This window comes from Harmonia axyridis, chromosome 6 (genome assembly GCF_914767665.1).
Source record: "Harmonia axyridis chromosome 6, icHarAxyr1.1, whole genome shotgun sequence".
Taxonomy (NCBI): Eukaryota; Metazoa; Arthropoda; class Insecta; order Coleoptera; family Coccinellidae; genus Harmonia; species Harmonia axyridis.
Window position 1 is genome coordinate 4,454,475 of NC_059506.1, and position 21,218 is coordinate 4,475,692.

The 21,218-nt window shown below is 34.9% G+C and overlaps 1 protein-coding gene across 5 annotated transcripts in view; it reads left to right on the forward strand.

Moving 5' to 3' along the window:
- Positions 1–21,218, forward strand: part of LOC123683212 (protein tweety) — an 83,910-nt gene that overhangs the window by 20,369 nt on the left and 42,323 nt on the right. The window contains exon 1 of one of the 5 annotated variants that reach the window (XM_045622117.1): positions 20,557–20,661. The exons of the other annotated variants lie outside the window; for them this stretch is intronic. The gene's annotated coding sequence lies outside the window, so the exon portion shown is untranslated. Of the gene's footprint in view, positions 1–20,556; positions 20,662–21,218 lie in introns of those variants that run through there. 5 annotated transcript variants of the gene reach the window in all.

The window sequence follows — 21,218 nt, forward strand, 5'->3', positions numbered from 1 at the left end:
CCTTTATGAAGGCCAAAAGAAAATTTCTATCCCTAGGGGGCAGTTAATGGTACAGCTGAAAGAGCTTTTAAACTTATGCAAGATTTTCATGTCTTGATCACTGCAAAGAAATACCAAAAACAATTTTTGTTATGCTGGGTGTAACATTATAAAACTCTTCATCCAGATTGTGAAAAATAAACCTTCCAAAAATATATAGGGTGTTCTGATTTGTTTCCGACAAACTGAAATGGGTGATATATCACATCATTTTAAGCAAAAAAGTTCCTATGAACATGGGTCCGGAAATGCTTCGTTTCCGAGATACAGGGTGTTAAAGTTGAAAAAATAATTCGCGTTTTCTTAAATATCTTTCGACTGATTCCAAATAATTGCATGAAAGTTGGTACATAGGGTTTTTCGAGGTGAGAAATTCAAATTTATGGTCGATTTGGTTGTATTTTCTAGAGGGCGCCACTGGCAATCATTTCGTCCCCTTTAAACCGTAGCAACTTTTCTGTGCTACCCTGTACGTCATTCTGGACTAAAAAATATCGATTCCCCTGACTTTTCTAGTTAAAAAGGTATAACTCATTTAAGTTGCTAGGGGCAACCGTTTCAGAGAAAAACGCATTTAAAGCCAAATCCATATTTTTGTAATCTCTAAAACATGTAGAAATAAATTTGTAATAATTTTAAATTAAATATTTTTCAGAAGTAACAATTTAGAACAAAACAAAATAACATAATAATTTTTAAAGAAGGTGTTCGAAATGTCCACCGTTCTGTTGAATGCACAAATGACATCTTCGAATAATTGATTGTTTTACATTCAACAATTGTTGCGGCAATAGATTTAAAATGGCTATACACAATACGCAATATTTCAGGAAACAGAATATTCAGAACACTTAAAAACAACAATTACATAGCATACCACTTCTACTTATTAGTGGGCAATAGAAAATCCGCATGCATTTCGCCTTAGAAATTTTCAGAATGAATTTAAATTTAATATTTGAATAGGAATAATTTCATGAAAGGATTTCGAAGGAGTCAAAACATATTAAATCCTGTATCTCGGAAACGAAGCATTTCCGGACCCATGTTCATAGGAACTTTTTTGCTTAAAATGATGTGATCTATCACCCATTTCAGTTTGTCGGAAACAAATCAGAACACCCTGTATATCCTGCATAATCTGTACTTCTGTCTACTTCTTATAAATAACTACATAGTTACTTTTTGTTGTCTTATCCTTTCCATGCTATTCGTAGCATTGGTGACCAGCATGTTAACGATTTTGTCTTTTATTCTATTGGGTTAAGAGGGGTCTATATCGTTTCAGCGATCGGTTAAAGAATTATTATGTTTTATTTCACGCTAGGGACCATTGATTTATATGTGGATTTCACTATTATTCATTTTGAAAATTATACAAAAAGTCTTGTCAAAGGCAGAAAAAATGGTAAAGAAGTAAAAGCGTCTTCTGAATTCTTGAATATGGTACAAAAGACGGTAAATCAGAGGAACGTTTGAATTAGCATCACTTATCCTGAAAAGTAGTGGAATCTCGAAAACGCTGAGGAAGGAGGAGTAGTTAAATTTTGGCAGATCACGAGAAAGCCACGTAGGATAAGCCTCTTTTGAGTAAATAAGCACTCTGGTCGAGATGCATGAGCCTTAACGGCTCATCGTGTGAAAGTGCCGTTGTACTCTTTGTTGTACTCATGAGCGAAAGCTCTCGCTCATGATGGCTCGTGGCTCATCGTATGAAAGCGCAGTTGTACTTTTTGCATTTCGATCCGTCGATGTGGCTCCGAGAGCCGTACGGCTCACCGTGCGAAAGGAGTATGAGTGTTTAATATGTCTAACAGGGCCACAAATCACTGAGTTCTGTGCATCGTTTTCTTAATCATTGTGTGGTCCTATTTGTCATGTTATAATTAATTTCTCATTTTCTCAAGTACTGATATTTCTATGACAAATATATTATTGATTGCTATGCTTTTTGGCTATTATTTTACATATTACTCGTATTCATGAAATAAAAATATTTCAATTAATTGAACTACAAAATGGAAATGGGTAAAAATAGAGTTTTCTTCATCTTCACAAGCCCTGTCGGCACGTGTTTATGTTGACGTAAATAATTTGAAAAACTGAAGTCAGTTCATAAATTTTTCGACCAGACCTCGTACCCACAACGTCATCTGCTTACTTCCGCAATATTCCGACAATTCGGTACGGCATCCCGCGAGAATGACTGAGAGGCGTCGCTGCCGCCTGCGTTTTCGACCGGCACACGGCTGAACTTCATGAATACCGAAAACAGATCGATGCAAAACTGGCAGAGAGAGCCACGCCCGTCACTGGCTGTGTGCACCCCCGTGCTCCACCCTAGGGGCAACGGCCCGGATCCAGATGTAACAGAATTGGGGTCTGCCGGCGTGGTCGCTCGAATTGGAATTTCAATTGATGTTTGCTTATCAGCAAGCAAGGGGTGCTTTTTGGTTTGTTGTCTTCCGGGGAGATGAAGTATCGGGAATGATCGACGAAATGTGGGTCTTTGTCGACGGTTTGGGGAATTAGGAGCGGCGTTGCCAGACGACAATAGCTTAGATGACGGTATTGAAGGATTTAAGGACTAAATGGTCTTGGAGATAATAGAGGGTTATCCTTTTTATGGTTCCAAAAGTGAACGTTAATGAAACACACTTACATTTATAATATTGATTAAATTTTTATTTTATCATAATGCTTGGTCCTTGCCATTATAATATAATATAATTCCACATATTATGTGGAATACAACATTATTTAAATGCAGTGTCGGCTTGTCCTATGGGGCAGTGCCTCACCAAATAAATTCTGGAAATTACACGTTTTAATCGTATACAGGGTGGCCACTTTTTCAATGGGATTGTATTGGTAACTTTTAAACCATAAGAGTTAGAAGGTCGGTCAAATGGAGAAAAAGTTGCATGCATAGAAGCATTATCAAGCAGTTCAAACAAATCGATATTATCAGGGCCGGTTATTGAGATATCCTAAGAAAAGTAAATTCTGTCATTTTGATTTTTCTTTTTTCCCACTTTATTTCAAATATTATCAAAAAATAATACAGGAATTTTTTTATTCGACACTAAACTGTTCTCAATTTGACGTAATCAGATTTTCGTATCATGCTCTCTGGGCCACCCTCAACCTCATTTTTTTCAATACAGTCCTGTATATTTTATGATACTTTTCGAAATAACTTTTAACGCTGAATTCAACGATATACCATACAATGTCATTCAAAGTTGATTTTCAGGTGATTTTGACCCTTATCCAAATTTCTTTGGGTCGGATATGTATTACATTTCGGTACCTTTAGTTTAATTAACAACAAGCAATACAATTCGATGAGAAAATCAACTTACTTATCTTGAACTGAATGGAACATATCAGAATCAAATCAAGAAACAAGTAATAATTATTTACATATTTCAATTCATAATAATTAAACGAATTATCATTTAATGAAAGAAAAATCGAATGATTATTCGAAAGTAAATGAAAATTAATGAAGTAAGTGTTCGAAATGTCCACCATTTTGTAAAATGCACTTAACGGTTCTGGAACCCATACTTCTTATACATTTGCTTATTTCGTCTTCTTGAATACCTTCCAATACATTCACAATCTGCTCGCGAGAAATCACTATTGTTGGATTTGTCATTTGTTCCATTGAAACAAATTACAGAATCGAACTTTATTTTGATATCATTACGATATAATTTTTGCAAGGCTTGGTATTCAAATTTAAAATCATTGTATTCACGTCTCTTGACTATTTTATTAACATCAGTTTTTGATAAATTGCATTCACTACAGATCCGACCCAAAGAATATTGGATAAGGGTCAAAATCACCTGAAAATCAACTTTGAATGACATCGTATGATATATCGTTGTATTCGGCGTTGAAAGTTATTTCGAAAAGTGTCATAAAATATGCAGGTCCATATTGAAAAAAATGAGGTTGAGGGTGGCCCAGAGAGCACGAAACGTTGAATACGAAATCTGATTACGTCAAATTGAGAACAATTTATTGTCGAATAAAAAATTCCTGTAACATTTTTTGATGATATTTGAAATAAAGTGGGAAAAAAAGAAAAATCAAAATGACAGAATTTACTTTTTTTATGATATCTCAATAACAGGCCCTGATAATCTCGATTTGTTTGAACTGCTTCATAATGCTTCCATGCATGCAACTTTTTTTCCATTTGACCGACCTTCTAACTCTTATGGTTTAAAAGTTACCAAAACAATCCCATTGAAAAAGTGGCCACCCTGTATTTTATGAATCAATCTCATCCTCAATTCCACATCATACGGTACGGCACTGGGTCTTTGTTCCATAATATCCTCGTCTCAATCTCACGATTGTTGTATATTCCCCTCACTTCCTATTTAAGAAGTAACCAGTTCGAGGCATGCCTCACGCGCTTCCTTGTCTAGCGCTTTATCTACATAGATGCGACGAGAAATCGAGAATATTTTCACGCCTTTGAAGACGTGAAATATCAATATTATTCTGCACTATTCGGGTTGATCGGGAAGCGGGAAATAGGGTTAGTTTTCGCTTTGTCTCCTGTCATCTTTTTCAAAAATATTTGAAATAATGATGGCAGAAAGACTAATGCAATTTCTCGAAAAATGCAACATCATGAGTAAGAACCAACATGGATTCATCAAAAGCAAATCGACAAATACCGCCATTTTCCACTTCATCAGAAAAATAGTGGAAACTCTTGAGGAGAAAACTAACATCCTTGGTCTATTCCTGGACCTCTCAAAGGCATATGACAGCGTCGATCACGAGATCCTGCTGGAAATATTGGAGCAATACGGAGTTAGAGGACAGCTACTGAAATGGTTCAGATCATATCTGACACAGCGTGAACAAAGAGTGTTGATAACACAAAGAGGTGAAGAAATAAAATCAAACAAGCTTACAATTAAGCAGGGTATACCGCAGGAAAGTATATTAGGATGTATATACTATTTTTAAAATACATAAATGACTTGACAGGGATTACAATAGAAGAATTGATGATATTATTTGCTGATGATACAACTGTTTTGATCTCGGATGCAAATTTTCAGAATCTATCAATCAAGACAACAAACATTTATATGAAAATAGAAGAATGGCTAAAAGATCGCAAGCTCACACTAAACACTGCCAAAACAAGTGTCATGTGCTTTAGAACAAAACAATCTACGCAAATTATAACTGAAGAATTAAAAATTGCTGAAACAACTTTCAAACTCCAGGAAACTGCGAAATTTCTTGGAATAACTTTGGATGAACACCTTACTTGGGGAGAACACATAGAAAAAACCAACAATAGCTTGAACTCAGTATGCTACACAATCAGGATATTATCCAAATACTTAAGCATGGAACTATTAAAAACTGTTTATTTTGCAAACTTCGAATCCAAAATGAGGTATGGTATTTTTTATGGAGCAAATAGAAACGTGAAAAACATCTTCACTCAGAAAAAAGTACTAAGAATCATCCTTGGACTCAGATATCCTGTCCTGTAGAGGTCTATTAAATTAAATAAAATTCTCACATCATATGCTGGATACATTCAAGAATGCTCAAAATATGTCTTTCGGAATAAACAACTGTTTTCAAATGAATTGAGCGAAAGTAATCCCAAACATCACCTCACAATAACAGAGAAAAATTTCCACTATTCTTATCTGAAGATTTTCAACAAACTTCCGAATTATATCCGGAGAGAATCTGAATTAAAAAATTTCAAGAAATCTTTATATAAATTATTGATGGAATTGGAACCCTATGATATGGAAGAATTTAACAATATGTGATTATTTGTTGTTTGACACTATTTTCTTTCTACTATTTGTAGTATTTAGAAATAAAGATCTGTTCTATTCTATTCTATTCTTTGTTGTGATTTGGGGGTAGCGTTTGCTGTGTCTTGAATGTCTAGTGTAAGTTTGTCTCCGTTTTCGTGTGAACTTTCGAAAAGACTTTTCATTCGCAATTTTTACCCCCATTATGCACAAATGCGAAGAAAGTGAAGTGATTCATCAGAATTTCAAATGATTATTTAAATTTCATTCTTTGGAATGAAGTTCAAGGCTACGGATACAATAGCCGTGATAAAACACAAACAACTACCGAAATTATAATTTCAAATGTTGAGTATATTCCATACTTAAGTGTTTTTAGAGAAAAATACCTTTTGTTTTTTACAGTTTTCGTACTGATATGCTGAATCTTGAAATTTGAATCCATTTGAATATATATCAGTTTTTCATAAAATTTGCATTCTTTTGATGTTTATTTTCTCTAATTAAACTTTGAACTGGTTTTCGGAATTAGCCTTTCCCAGAATTTCCGTGGGATTATAACAATACATAATATATTCATGTTGTACATTACACAATATTAATTAAGGTACTACAATTTATTTGAATTTGGAAAATTTTTGTTAAATTGGAATGTACCCTATTCCGTGTTTCACGTCATATAATCTGTCATAATAGGGGACGGTATTGGCGGATTTGTCATATGGTACTTCACTTATATAGGGTGTTTTTTTTTCGAGGTATATAACTTTAAGTTGGCATTACTGTTCAAGATGGCGACCGATTTAACAGCTGTCAAGTGGTTTATTCTCAGTTTGGTTTGACAATTCATCAAGAATAGACTCACGCCTGAACAACGCTTGCAAATAGTGCAATTTTATTTCGAAAATAATGTGCCGTTGTTCCCGACTTTTTATAAGCGAATTTTGTTTAGCGATGAAGCGCACTTCTGGTTGAATGGCTACGTCAACAAACAAAACTACCGCATTTGGAGTGAAGCTAATCCTCAAGTGTATGTCGAAACACCGTTACATCCAGAAAAACTGACTGTTTGGTGCGCTTTATGGGCTGGTGGAATCATTGGTCCGTACTTCTTCAAAAACGATAATGGCCAGAACGTTACAGTCAATGGTGATCGGTATAGAGCCATGATTACTAACTTTTTCATTCCTGAATAGAACAACCATGATGTCCAGGAGCTGTGGTTCCAACAAAACGGCATGACATGTCACACAGCTCGTGCCACAATCGATTTATTGGAAGACACGTTTGGTGACCGCTTAATTTCACGTTTTGGACCGATAAGTTGGCCTCCAAGATCTTGTGATTTAACACCGTTAGACTACTTTCTGTGAGGCTATGTAAAGTCATTGGTCTATGCGGATAAGCCACAAACCCTTGACCATTCAGAAGACAACATTCGCCGTGTTATTGCCGATACACGGCCACAAATGTTGGAAAAAGTCATCGAAAATTGGACGTCCAGATTGGACTACATCCGAGCCAGCCGTGGCGGTCATATGCCAGAAATCATATTTAAAATGTAATGCCACAAGATTATCTTGCGGATAAATAAAATTTATGTCAATCGAATAATCCATCGTTGTTTTATTGCAATTTATAGTTCTATAGCTCTAAAAAAAACACAGTCAGTTTTTCAGGATGTAAAGGTGTTTCGACATACACTTGAGGATTAGCTTCACTCCAAATGCGGCAGTTTTGTTTGTTGACGTAGCCATTCAACCAGAAGTGCGCTTCATCGCTAAACAAAATAAAATGGACGTAGTGCGCGATACGTATTCCGCATAGAACCATTATTTTCGGAATAAAATTGCACTATTTGCAAACGTTGTTCAGGCGTGAGTCTATTCATGATGAATTGCCAAACCAAACTGAGAATAAATCACTTGACAGCTGTTAAATCGGTCGCCATCTTGAATAGTAATGCCAACTTAAACTTTATACCTCGAAAAAAACACCCATTATAATTGCGCAAAACGAAAAAGAGGATATTTCGGAAATGAAACATAGATATTATGAAAGTTGATATTTTCGATGAGATGTGAGATATAATGAAAAAAGATATTCTGAATAAGTGGTGACATCTTGAAATACTAGATGATAATGATACGAAGTGTGTTTCTAATCTCGTCTACGAGAAATCCAAATACGAAGAATCGATAAATGTCTTTGCTCTGATTCAATAATGCTGTTAACACATTCATCTCGAAAGAACTATTCCGAGTTGACTCATACAGATATATACAGGGGATAGAGACAAATATTTACACACGCAACGTGTTGTCATCTAAGTTTCCTTCTCAACTCTATGACTAACCACACAAGAAACGGCCGAAGATCCGTTCTCAAAATAAAATCCAGAGGTGCTTTATCGTCGCCTTCTTTTGTGTTTCTGTATCGGGTCAGAACAGACCAGATGAATTCTTGATGCTGTTTATTGCAGCTACGTTCTTCGAGGGATGTTATACTGATCGTAAAGTGGCTGGGAGTTATGGTTCTTCCTGATGCAATTTTGATGGGAGATTTTGGGGTTCGCGAGGTTCTTGTGTTGGGGAGCAATTTTGTTCCTGTGAAATATAGATGTGGAAGATTTTTACTTATTCATGTAATCTATCTACTAACATTTACTGGCGGTTTAGCTGTAAAACTTGCATTCACGTGAATGTGAGCTCTCCCTGTATAACTTGACGAGAAGAGCAGTGTCATAATTTACGCAAATGGAGCATCGCTAATATCTCACAATAGGAATATAGCACTGTCTATTATGGGAAAAAAAATACAGTAGGGTGCTTCTTACTTGTTTATTAAAAAAAAAAGGGAGAACAGACAAATTCCCCTTGGAGATCAAATATATCTGACTTTATTCAATACAAAATACAATACAGTATTCTCACACTACCTTGCTACTCTAAAATAGTTATTTATAATACAAGTGCAGAAGGCATTGATATTCTTCCACGAGTTCAAAATTCAAAAACGAGCCACGAAGTGGCGAGTTTTTTAATGAACGAGTGGTAGAATGAGCCTTCTGTACGAGTATTATACATTATTTTCTCTAATTCATTGCATTCTTATTGGAATTAATGAAATATTTCCATAAATATCATTTATTAGTGATTTTTGCATTGAAAAATGTTGGTTGGCAGAACTGATTTCTTTGAGGCAAATTGATGAATTGACAGATAAAGCCGTGGCGGAAAGTTCGGAGTACCAACATATAATAATGAAATATAACTATGAAAACTGTGCGTTTCTGATATATTCTCGTTTTACAAGATGTGGAAGGATGAACGGAATAACCACAGAATTAGAGAAATTTAATTTCTATAATCCTGTGGCAAATCCGTTCATTCTATCACAACTTGTAAAACAAAATCGTGGGAGGAATAGGTATTTCGGTTTTTTACAGATTTCATGGTTATATTTCATTATTATATGTTGGTACACAGATATATCTATTTATCTGTCAAATTTGTGATATAGAAAGCAGTTCTGCCAACCAAAGCGAAAATTACAAAACGATATTTATGGAAATAATTGAAATTAATAATAATAATAATATTTGTTTGTTTGTCCCAGTATTTGTTAGTGGATCGATTCTTACTTTATTTTTACTTTAACACAAGCTAATGACCATAGCAGTCGATGCCTTCATTCGAAGTGAAAAAAAAAAATTCTACTTCATTTTAAACTCGTGGAAGAATATTAATGCCTTTTGCACCCGTTTTATAAATAACCAGTGGCAATCCTAGGGAGGGGGTTGCAAAATTCTGCTGGCCCCCCTAAAATTTGACTTACTAAGGCTAAATGATTAGCAGGACTATAGTTTCACTTTACTTTGGCCTCCCCAAAAAAAAATCCTACTTCCTCTTGCCCACCCCTGTTTTTGAAAGCTGACGTCGCCACTGTAAATAACTATTACCTTTCACTTACTCATGATATTGTCGATTCTTATTGAAATGTAAATTCAACGCTAATTTGAATACAATCTTTTCGCAGACTTCTAGATATGAAAACCTACCCAAATTTTTGGAAATTATGCATAGAACTTCAATAGTTTGTTTTGGTTTCTTCGAATGTTTGATAATAGTATATTGTGCAACAAGAGGGGAAAGTCCAACTTTTCTCGCGAGTGTGGAAGTTTGTGGCACTAGCAAACACACGAGCGAGAAAAGGACTTTTCCTACAATTGCTATGGAAAGTAGCTTATTCTTCATAGCACACTGGACTTCAAAACTATGTATTGCTCATACTGTGAGAAATATTATTCCACACGGCCTTTTGCCCACACCTCGCTTGGTAGACCAATGAAATTGGGCTTTTGAATCATTTCTATGGAAACGCAATAAATAAGCACATACTGTCAACGAAGGCCATTTTGATTCAAATCAAGTCCATACTTGAATTATTGAAATTTATGCAGTTGTAGGAAAAGTATAGTGTGCAACATGTGGAGAAAGTCCTTTTCTCGCTAATTAAAATTACAGCTAAAAGAAAATAAGAAAATACAATTATTTTGTTTCAGCTGTAATTTTGATTTTATTGAATGTACATTTTATTAACATGTATGGATAAATTTCTTATTTATAGTACTAATATTTATAGGCATTGCCTAAACTTTAATCTTTGTTTAATAATAATAAAATAATAATAATAACAATTATAATTATATATAATATAATAATTATAATAATTTAACAACAGGGACCACTTACCTCTTACCGAAGGATATGCAACACACAGCGGATCCATCAAAATACAGACCAATTACATGTCTACCAACAATATATAAAATCATCACATCATGTATAGCATCTCGTATCTACAAACATTGCGAGACAAATAATATAATGACAGCACAGCAGAAAGGATGTTCCAAGAATGCACTAGGATCGAAGGAACTGCTGATAATAGATTCCATCATATGCAACCAAGCCTTCAAAAAACACAGAAATCTTTTTATGACATATTTTGACTATAAGAAGGCCTTCGACTCTATTCCACATGGGTGGCTGACAAAAATTTTGGAAATATACAAGATCGATCCAATTACAATAAACTTTCTGAAGTATGCAATGTGCAACTGGAGAACGAATATCGAACTCTCTACAGCGAACATAACTACTAAAGATATTCCAATAAAAAGGGGAATTTTCCAAGGAGATTCGTTGAGTCCCTTATGGTTCTGCTTGGCGCTGAACCCCCTTTCTAAACAACTGAATGCTACTGAAAAAGGTTTCAATGTGAAAGGAAACAGAAATAATATTGCACTCAATCATTTGCTATACATGGATGACCTCAAACTTATAACAGGCAACAAAAACCACTTGCAAATTATGGTCAAACTGGTGGAAAATTTTTCGGAAGACGTGGGGATGAAATTCGGATTGGACAAGTGTCGTACTATTAGCGTAGTGCGTGGAAAAATCCAAGATGAACCGATAGCTCTCTCCAATGGACAGGAGATAGAAGCAATGAAATCGGACGATCTTTATAAATACCTAGGAATGAAACAAAACCGACGAATAAACCATCAAAGAATGAAGGAAGACTTAACAACTGAGTTCATTAGGAGAATCAACAAAATTTTGAAAACAAACCTCAACAGCAAGAACATGACGAGAGCTATCAATACATATGCATGTTCAATTCTTACATACTCTTTCGGTATCATTCCATGGACCAAAACAGATATGGAAAACCTGCAACGCAAAATGAGAACCTTGATGACGAAAGCACACAAGCACCATCCGAAAAGTAGCATTGAGAGGACTACACTGCCGAGGAATAAAGGAGGCAGAGGTCTGCTAGACATCATGGAACTTGCCCATGGTCAAATTGAATGCCCACGAACATACTTCAAAGACAAATCAGGCACGTCAGAGATCTACAAAGTACTGTGTGAAGCAGACGAATCAACACCTTTGCAACTGCACAAGGAGCAATTGTCATACAACCACCAGACAATCCAAGAAAAACTGCAAAGATGGAGAGAAAAGCCCCTACATGGACGACATTTCAACGAGGTGAACCAGGATCATGTCGACATTGAAGCGTCGAACTATTGGCTCACATCAGGTGCGATGTATCCAGAAACGGAAGGATTTCTTTTAGCCATCCAAGATCAAGTGATCTCAACAAAAAATTACTGCAAACATATCATAAAGGATCGAACTATTACTGACGATCGATGCCGTTATGGTTGTCCAACGAACGAGACAATCCAACATATCACGGGAGGATGTCAAATGTTTGCAGGAAATGAATATAAAGAGAGACACGATGCAGTAGGAAAGATACTACACCAAGAAATGGCAACTAAATTAACACTTATTAATTCTGAAAAAGTGCCATACTACAAGTACCGACCGGAAACCATCCTGGAAAACGAACGCTATAAACTGTACTGGGATCGTACAGTTTTGACTGATAAAGCAGTCCCTCACAACAGGCCAGATATATTGCTAGTTGATAAACAACAAAAGGCAGCAATACTCATCGACGTAGCAATACCTAATAACAACAACATGCGTCAAAAAGAGGTCGAAAAAATTTCAAAATATAGGGACCTCGAATTTCAGATAAAGCGCCAGTGGGGAATGATATCAACGAGAACTATTCCAATTATCATCTCAACAACAGGAATAGTACCCAAAAATCTCAAGAGAAATATCAAGCAACTAGGACTTAGTGAGTATATATGTAATATAATGCAAAAAGCTGTTCTTTTAGGTACTGCAAGGACGGTGAGAAAATTCCTAGGAAGCGAAGGACAGGTCCAAGGATCACGTGTGAGAGGACCAGAAGTTCGACGAGAACCAGGGGGACCACAACGACCGGACACGACCGAGCTCTGCCCTTCTGATATTTTAAATATCTGGGATTGAGTGAATGTTCCTCTTAGCGAGGAGTGAGAAGCCGACGGCGAGGAGAAATCCTACGCGTATAGGCAAAAGTCGGATAATAATAATAATAATAACAAATGGTACCACAGTACCAATATGGTTCCATTTGAAAAAATTGAGTTTTATCCCAAAAACTATTACGATGAATTTTATTTGCTCATAAAAAACGCAATTTAGTATTTTTGACGGGATTTCGATTTTTCTAGTATTAGACGGGTCAATTGGAAAAAATCGGAACACATTTAAATGGAGAACTAAAAATTAAATTATAAACATTTTTGACGTTTGAAATGTCACTTATGTGGTATCATTGGATTCAGAAAAATATCCAGATTTCAAAAATTTAATAATTCCATTTAAAAATCGAAAGTTGGCATCAGTTCCGGCGAAACAGGAAGTGAAAAAAAATCATTTGTAGATCAAAAAGTGTCGCTTATTATGTATATGTGATATCCCGAATTTCAATCTATTACCTTCAAAACTAACGGAGATAAGGAGGGCTGTAACATGATCCTGTTACACCCGGTATAGTTCTGTAATTTCCAATTGGCGCAAAATGACGAGTACTCAATATCGCCTAATTCACTTCGGTCTTCATATTTTTTCGATATTCTGCTTGAAATTTATATGGTTCTGGTATACTATTGCTACGAATTTGTGAACGAAGCATAAAATTGTTATTCTTTAAATACAAGCAAAATCTCGACCTGAACAGTACTACTTTCTGGGACACCTACGTGCGTTGATTTGAAATTTCCTCGATGTTTCAGTAATTCATTGTGGTTTGGAATGTTCTTTCACAAAGATGTAAGATTCGAAAGTAGAAAGAATTTTAGGAATAGAAATTTTTGATATCGAAAAGTGATCCTGCATGAAAAAGTGTGTTTACAAATATTTCTCTATTTCTGTATCGTAATGAGTTCATTACAGTTCTTAAAACAGTGCTGTAATGAACTCATGACAGCATCGTTTTCAGATATATTTTTCGTTTTGTGGTTGTCTATGCTGACTTCCAATCCTATCAAATTTCAACAAACGACAATAATTGTCAATATAATATAATTTGGGGATATATAAAAATGATTTGCTACATATTCTCATAATTCTGGTAATGTTCAATCGATTTCGTCAGACATAATTCACGAATTTAATGTGTAATTGTAAATTATGTCTGAATTCGAAACATACGGTTCATATTCAAATTCCGTAATCTGTCAATTTTCGTAACAGTCACACCAACTGCCAAGATACAATACAAAAGTCACTAGGATATATAATCTGAATTTTTCCTTGAATTTCGACAATATTTCGCAAAACTTGACTGAAATAGAGAAAATATCGTCTTATACTCGTTGCAGAAGGCAATTCCAACACTCATGCGTTCCAAAACTCGCTCCTTCGTTGCTCGTTTTCGAATTTCGCATTCGTGTTGGAATAGGAGCCCATTCTGCAACTTGTTTTAGAATATACTATTCTTCCAGTCTCCTATATCTTGAACATTGAACAATCTAACTGACTTTATTATGTTCTACTTATCCATGTTAGTCATAGGAAAAATCAGATAGATTCGTGTCCTTTACACCCAAACTATTAAAACTTTTAGGTATTTAGGAAGGATATTAACTGTAAACACGAAACCTTTATCGATTAATTCACTACTAAATTGTCACGAAATGTTTCGTTCTCTACTATCAGCTAAAAAACGTTGAAATTGTAAAGGAGTAAATTCACTTCGTCTTAGTGTCCTTGCCCTGATATCCCTTAGACAGATATTGGCCTCATTACATCGAAAATTCCTAACGTAGGCGCGTCTTGATAAGGGTCTTGGGTTCTCAAGACATTATCACGTCCCAAAAGCCTTACCCTCGGATGTGCCTACTTCAATTATTGGAAGATGCGTGTTATGGTTTAACCCATAAAAAAAAAACCGGATAACCATTAATGTTCAGTTTAATGAAACTAACTTTGATGGTTTGAAGTTGATATTTGTTGTGTGTGGTTGGGTTTACAAAGTGGTGTAATAAAAATTCGACATGAGGTTTTTGGTTATGATACTTTATGTTTATGACCCACTTAATTTGAGGGGTAGTCGGGTTTGAATAACAGAAGGATCGTTAAATCAACTATGAGTCACCCTGTATAAACGACGCATATTTACGTTTTTAGTTGGTTATTTCTAATAATGAAATCCAGTATATGGGATGGCATCACTTCTAATGAATCATGAATAGGCTCACGCCTGAACAACGCTTGCAAATAGTGCAAAATGAGATTGCCGTTGTTCCCGATTTTCATAAGCGAATTTTGTTTAGCGATGAAGCGCACTTCTGGTTGAATGGCTACGTCAACAAACTAAACTGCCGCATTTGGAGTGAAGCTAATCCTCAAGTGTATGTCGAAACACCGTTACATCCAGAAAAACTGACTGTTTGGTGCGCTTTATGGGCTGGTGGAATCATTAGTCCGTACTTCTTCAAAAACGATGATGGCCAGAACGTTTCAGTCAATGGTGATCGGAGCCATGATTACTACTAACTTTTTCATTTCTGAATTGAACAACCATGATGTCCAGGAGCTGTGGTTCCAACAAGACGGCGCAACATGTCACACACCTCGTGCCCCAATCAATTTATTGAAAGACACGTTTGGTGACCGCCTAATTTCACGTTTTGGTCCTGTGAATTGACCTCCAAGATCTTGTGATTTAACACCGCTAGACTACTTTCTGTGGAGCTATGTAAAGTCATTAGTCTATGCGGATAAGCCACAAACCCTTGACCATTTGGAAGACAACATTCGCCGTGTTATTGCCGATATACGGCCACAAATGTTGGAAAAAGTCATCGAAAATTGGAAGTCCAGATTGGTCTACATCCGAGCCAGCCGTGGCGGTCATATGCCAGAAATAATATTCAAAATGTAATGCCTCAAGATTATCTTGCAGATAAATAAAATTCATGTCAATCGAATAATCCATCGTTGTTTTATTGCAATTTAAAGTTCTATAGCTCTGAAAAAAACACCTTTCACAAGTTCCTTGTCCAAAGCATTTGTTGATGCGTTGGTTAGCGATGGTGAGACATTTTGACATCAGGTGATCCGGATTTTCATCATCCACCTCCCCAAGAATCTGCATTCGTCCTTTTCTGCTAAACACTCATGAGGTGCTTTCTGAAGCGGCAATGTCCTGTAAGGCATCCTGTAAGAAGGTGTAGCATATTCTTGCTAAGATCCATATACTTTTTAGATCACGCAGTATCGAAATTTCAAAGAAACTTTCAGGATTGGTCCAACCCAGGAAAATTAAGCCTAAGTGTTTCTCTTTCGGTTTTTCCTTCCCCTGAAACTATTTCTTGTAGGTTCATTCATCTATACCACATAACAGTTCTGGGCTAATGAAAAGAGTTTTTGCTCCTTTTCTGTCAAGAGTGTTGGCCTCTGCATTTCTCTTAATTCCCGAGTGATTGAAACCCAGACTAAACACTTCTTGTTCTTGCCTATTTCATTGAATTTTATTCGGCACTCAAATACTATCTTAGAATCGATTATATGTAAGCTTAATGCTTTGATTGCAGACTGCCTGTTAGAGCTCACATTCCTAATAGTTTCTTATTAGGTTCTTTTCCACACATGTTTCAATTGCAAGTATCTCTGTCTGAAAAACACCTCTAGAGAGGCCTAACGATAGATAGCATTTGATGATCGCCCTAAATACTCTAGCGCTAGTCCCCCTCGTGTTTTTGGAACCATTTGTGATTTACCATTTGATGGTATTTTTTTGGAAGCTGGGAATCGTGGACATTCTCAATCTTCTTTTCTGATATACATAGTAGTGAAGGTTTTCTCGATGCTAGTTTTCTTGGAAAGGTTTCGGAAGTTCCTATGTAATTGGTCAGAGGACCAGGCTTTCTGATTCTTAATTCCCCATTGCAGTTACATTCCCTGGTCTTATAATACCTTCATAGGATAATCTTTCTATCAGCCTTTATCGTTTCGAAATTAAGAATATATCCTTACCAATATGATCATAATCATTAGTTCTGAAATGGGTAGTGGTTAGAATACGAAGTTCAACGCCTGGGTTCAAATCGTCATCCAAACGTTGTTTTTCAAGCATCCAATCGACAGAGGTTCTACACATTCTAAGGTCTGCTGGCTGCAGTTATTGTGTCAACTAAACCTTATGTTTATGTGATGGTGATACAAAATACGCCATATAGTGTTGTGAGAGAGGACCAAATGTTGTGCGCTCCGAGGAATGGATAAATTTGGATCTTCTTCAACATTTTCACTTACAGCAGCAATATTTTTGGGCAGAGATGCATTTCGATATGAGCCTCAAGACATCAGAAACAAAGCAAGTCTCTTCGAATGTTATCATTGTGTCACCAATGGTAGAATCAGATTGAAGCTTATGTTGATCATAATCTGCTCGTAATACTCGAAACGTACTCATGTACTTATGTCATTGAAACAGGGCTGTAAAATCCTGACCACGACCTAGATAACACAGTAGTGTCTCTCAATGTTCCTCAATGGAAAATAATGTATTCATAATTATTTCACTTTGAGGCAAACAGTAAAATAGAGGCTGAATCATAACTTCTCTAAGTTCATAATAAAATGCAAATTCAATCTCATTATTCATAGATCTGGAAACATTAATCGAATTAAATATTGAAATTCATAAATCTTCTGTATCAACAATGATTGAGTTTTGTGCTATCTCGGTGTTGTAAACATCGAAAGGACAGGAGTGCATTTGCTCGATGTGCACATTCTACCTGAACCGAATTTGGGAAAAATTTAAAAATTTTTCATTTGATGAATCTATGGTTAAATATAATGTACAACTTCAAAACTAACCCTGTATAGTGGCCTCATTGTTTGAACATTCTTTTTACTGCTTACAAAATTATTTTTGAGATTCAATTCCGAAATTTTCATTGTTTACTGATGATTAATTATCAAATTCTTATTATTATTGATTATTCAAGTTTTCCTCCCAGTCTTCTGAGGCATTTCGTTTTTTTGCTTCTACCATTAGATTACTCTTCTTACGAGCCAAACATCCTGCACAGTAGAAATTTCTTTAACACACTAATCTTTCTTGCATGAGTCAAATGGAGTTCGACCGAAGGAAGTCCTTAATTTGAATAGTCTGTGAATAAATAATAGTAATGTCTCAACTTCTGCTACTCTAATTTTGTAGACAGCATTAGAATCATCATAATTATCCAACAAATCGTGCGTGGAATGTTTTTTCTAACCGCTCTCAAAATCAGGTTATTTTTAATTGATACCCAGAACACTTCTTGTTTTACCAGTGTATCTATTTGCCGCTATATCGCAGTCATCTTAATTATAATCTTTCGAACAGAAGCTGGAACGTCTGTTCGGCTATCGTTTAACCGAAATAAACCCAGTTCTCTTTTAGTGTGCGAAGTCTGGTTGGAAGAAATGGATTTGGGTTCTTATCTGAACGATGCTTGTATTTGAACGAAGAATAAATTTTATTATCTCAAGAGAGCTCATGGTGGCACTATGATTCATTATTTTATGTTGTCCGTTCTGGGATCTATGAAAACATAGATAAACTTCTTTGCTGCAGTAAAAATAGAAGGTTCTTTTTGAATTCCGATTTTAAAAAAAGTTGCTTTACCGTTAATGATTACCGTTAAAATTTCTATATTAACCAACGTACGTACGTTGATTGTAATTATTCAATGAATTTCAAATACTAAAAATTATTTATAAAATATATTTATTGGATTTTTGTCTCTCTCTATATACAGAGTGCCTTAATTTTGATTACTTAGCATTACAACTCTTGAATTATTATATTCAGAGAAAAGGTTATTCACATTTCTTGTTTTCTTTTTCGTGAATTAGATGTAGCTGAAAACCTAAATTTGCTTGCTATACGGCATCTCGTTAAAGCTACAGGACTAAGTATTTCGAAAATTAGCCTATTTCTATAAACCTCTATAATTTCTACACTTTTGAACTACTTTCCCTAAACAAATACAACTTTCGAGCGCTTTTTTAATTCTAACAGCTTTACAGGGTGTTAAAGTTTGATTTATTTTCAAAAAAATTCTCATAGCATCTTTCAAATTAGAGTTCACATCACGTGATATGCCAACTTCGTTTGCAAATCTGTAGTGTAAAATTTTTCCGATTACGCGAAAAAATTTAACGAATTCTCTCGACCTCAGAAAAATCCAAATCATCATTAAAATCCATTTAGTGAGCTGTGATTAATAAATTGATTATGAGTGTCTGTAGCAATGATTCATAAAGATTCGATAAACTCATAGAATCATCACAAAAAGAGTAAGACTACAAGGAACATCCTGTATCTTGAAATCAAAGGGTTTGCAGACCTATGAATGTTCATAGTATTTTTTTTTCTTAAAATTATATCTCAATGTTGTTTGAACTTCCTATTTAAGAACACCCTGTATATAAATTAATAAATGTCATGCATATCTCCAAAACTATTCGGCACATTCTGCTGAAATATTTTGCCATTATACAGGATGTTCCACCGTTGATACTCCTCTATTATGGTTACATTCTTAAATTTTTTGTAAATATATAGGATGTCACAAGAAAATGTGAATGACCAAAACATATGGCTATTTTTTATTGCCTATTATAGCCTATTTGCCTTATAAAGCCAATTTTTAATTGAATTTTCAGATTGCATGGAATGAACGAATCCAAGTTTGATCTAATTTAAATATGCTTGAAACTTGAAGTTTTTTAGATATTTCGATTTTTTATAAATTGGAAAATCTAATAACTTTGAAATGAATGAATTAAATTTAATGAGATTTTGGAAGTGATAACTAGATGAACGGAGACAAGTATCAATTCTGAATTCTTGATAACTATGGATAACTCTACTGGGTGTTCAAAATTAGTAAGAGATAATAAAATTGGATACCTAATCAAAATTAATAATACAAGGTGTGGAATAGGCCAGATATTAACGTTTGAATAAATCATCAATGAATCTCATTTTGAACACTCAGTAGGGTTTTCAAATTTCAATGATTATCAAAAAGTTAGTAATTACCACCGTTCTGTCTTCTAGTATTCACTTTTAAAATCACATTCAAATAAATTCATTCAGTTCTGAGTCATTAAATTTTTCCTAAGTCTCTTTGAAATATCTAAAAAAAAGTTTTAAGAATATAAAACTTTGAACAAACTTGGGTTCATTTATTCCATGGAATTTGAAAATTCAATAACAACATATGTTTGACCATATACACTTTTTTGGTACGCCCTGTGTGTTTTCAAACCTTTTGAGAATGTAGCTCTAATGGGGCCTAAAGATAATGATAATTATAACATTTCAGAGCTGAACCGTAATAGAGCGTCGCGGAATGATGGAACATCCTGTACAATGCTCCAAAAAAGCATATTAAAAACAAATGTCGGCTTGATATCTGAGTGAGAAAATCACAATTTAATGAGTAAACACCTTTTCTGGAAACCTTATGGTACCGAAGATTCCCTCATTATCCAACTCAATCATTATTGTTTTACTGCTTTTTATCTGGATCTAGCTTGATATTCAAACATGAATGCGTAATCGTGAAGTTCGAACATATTCCAAGATTTAGACTTTAGAGAGTTGTACTTCCTTGATGAATAATGTCTCATTGCGGTTTGTATTTTATGCATATCATTAAAGCGCATAAACAGTAGATTGTTAAAATAAACTGTTTTATCATTCGAAGGAGAACGTCATTCGCAAGTGTCTCTTCATTATCATTCTGTTCTCAAGTTTTTAAGTGTGTTGTGCTAGCAGAAGAAACACTCAGAATTCTACAATTGTAAAGGTATAGAATTCTGAGCCAAATTTTTGAATTTTAAGGTTTTTCCAAATAGGTATCAGTGAAATACTTTATACTCGCTGTTTCGTTCTAAATTCAAAGTTTGATCTACAAATGAACAATTCTATTTGGATACGAGGTTTTGAATTTAATTTCATTAAGAGTAGATTGCTTAATTATTCACTGAAAATAATATTCTAAAATTTATTGATTCTTCAGAGTGACAATATCGCATTAAAAAGAATAATAAAAAACAAAATTTTAGTGCGCCCATCATTTCGGAAATTTGAAGAAGGACAATGATTTAGAAAGGTACTTGATGAAATATAAAATTTAGTTATAAAAACATTGAATTTTAGTCTCTTTTTGTTTTTTATGAAGTCACAGAATATTTCCAATAAGTTATAGATTTCAAGTTCTTCCTCGACAACACTTAAAGTTTTCATTTTAGGTATATGGTTTGCTCTTTTTGAACGTAGAATCGACTGAAGTAATAAGAAAATATAGGTTCCAATTTGAAAATCTTGAGTTATGATGAATCTGAGTCGTCCAAGTTCATGATT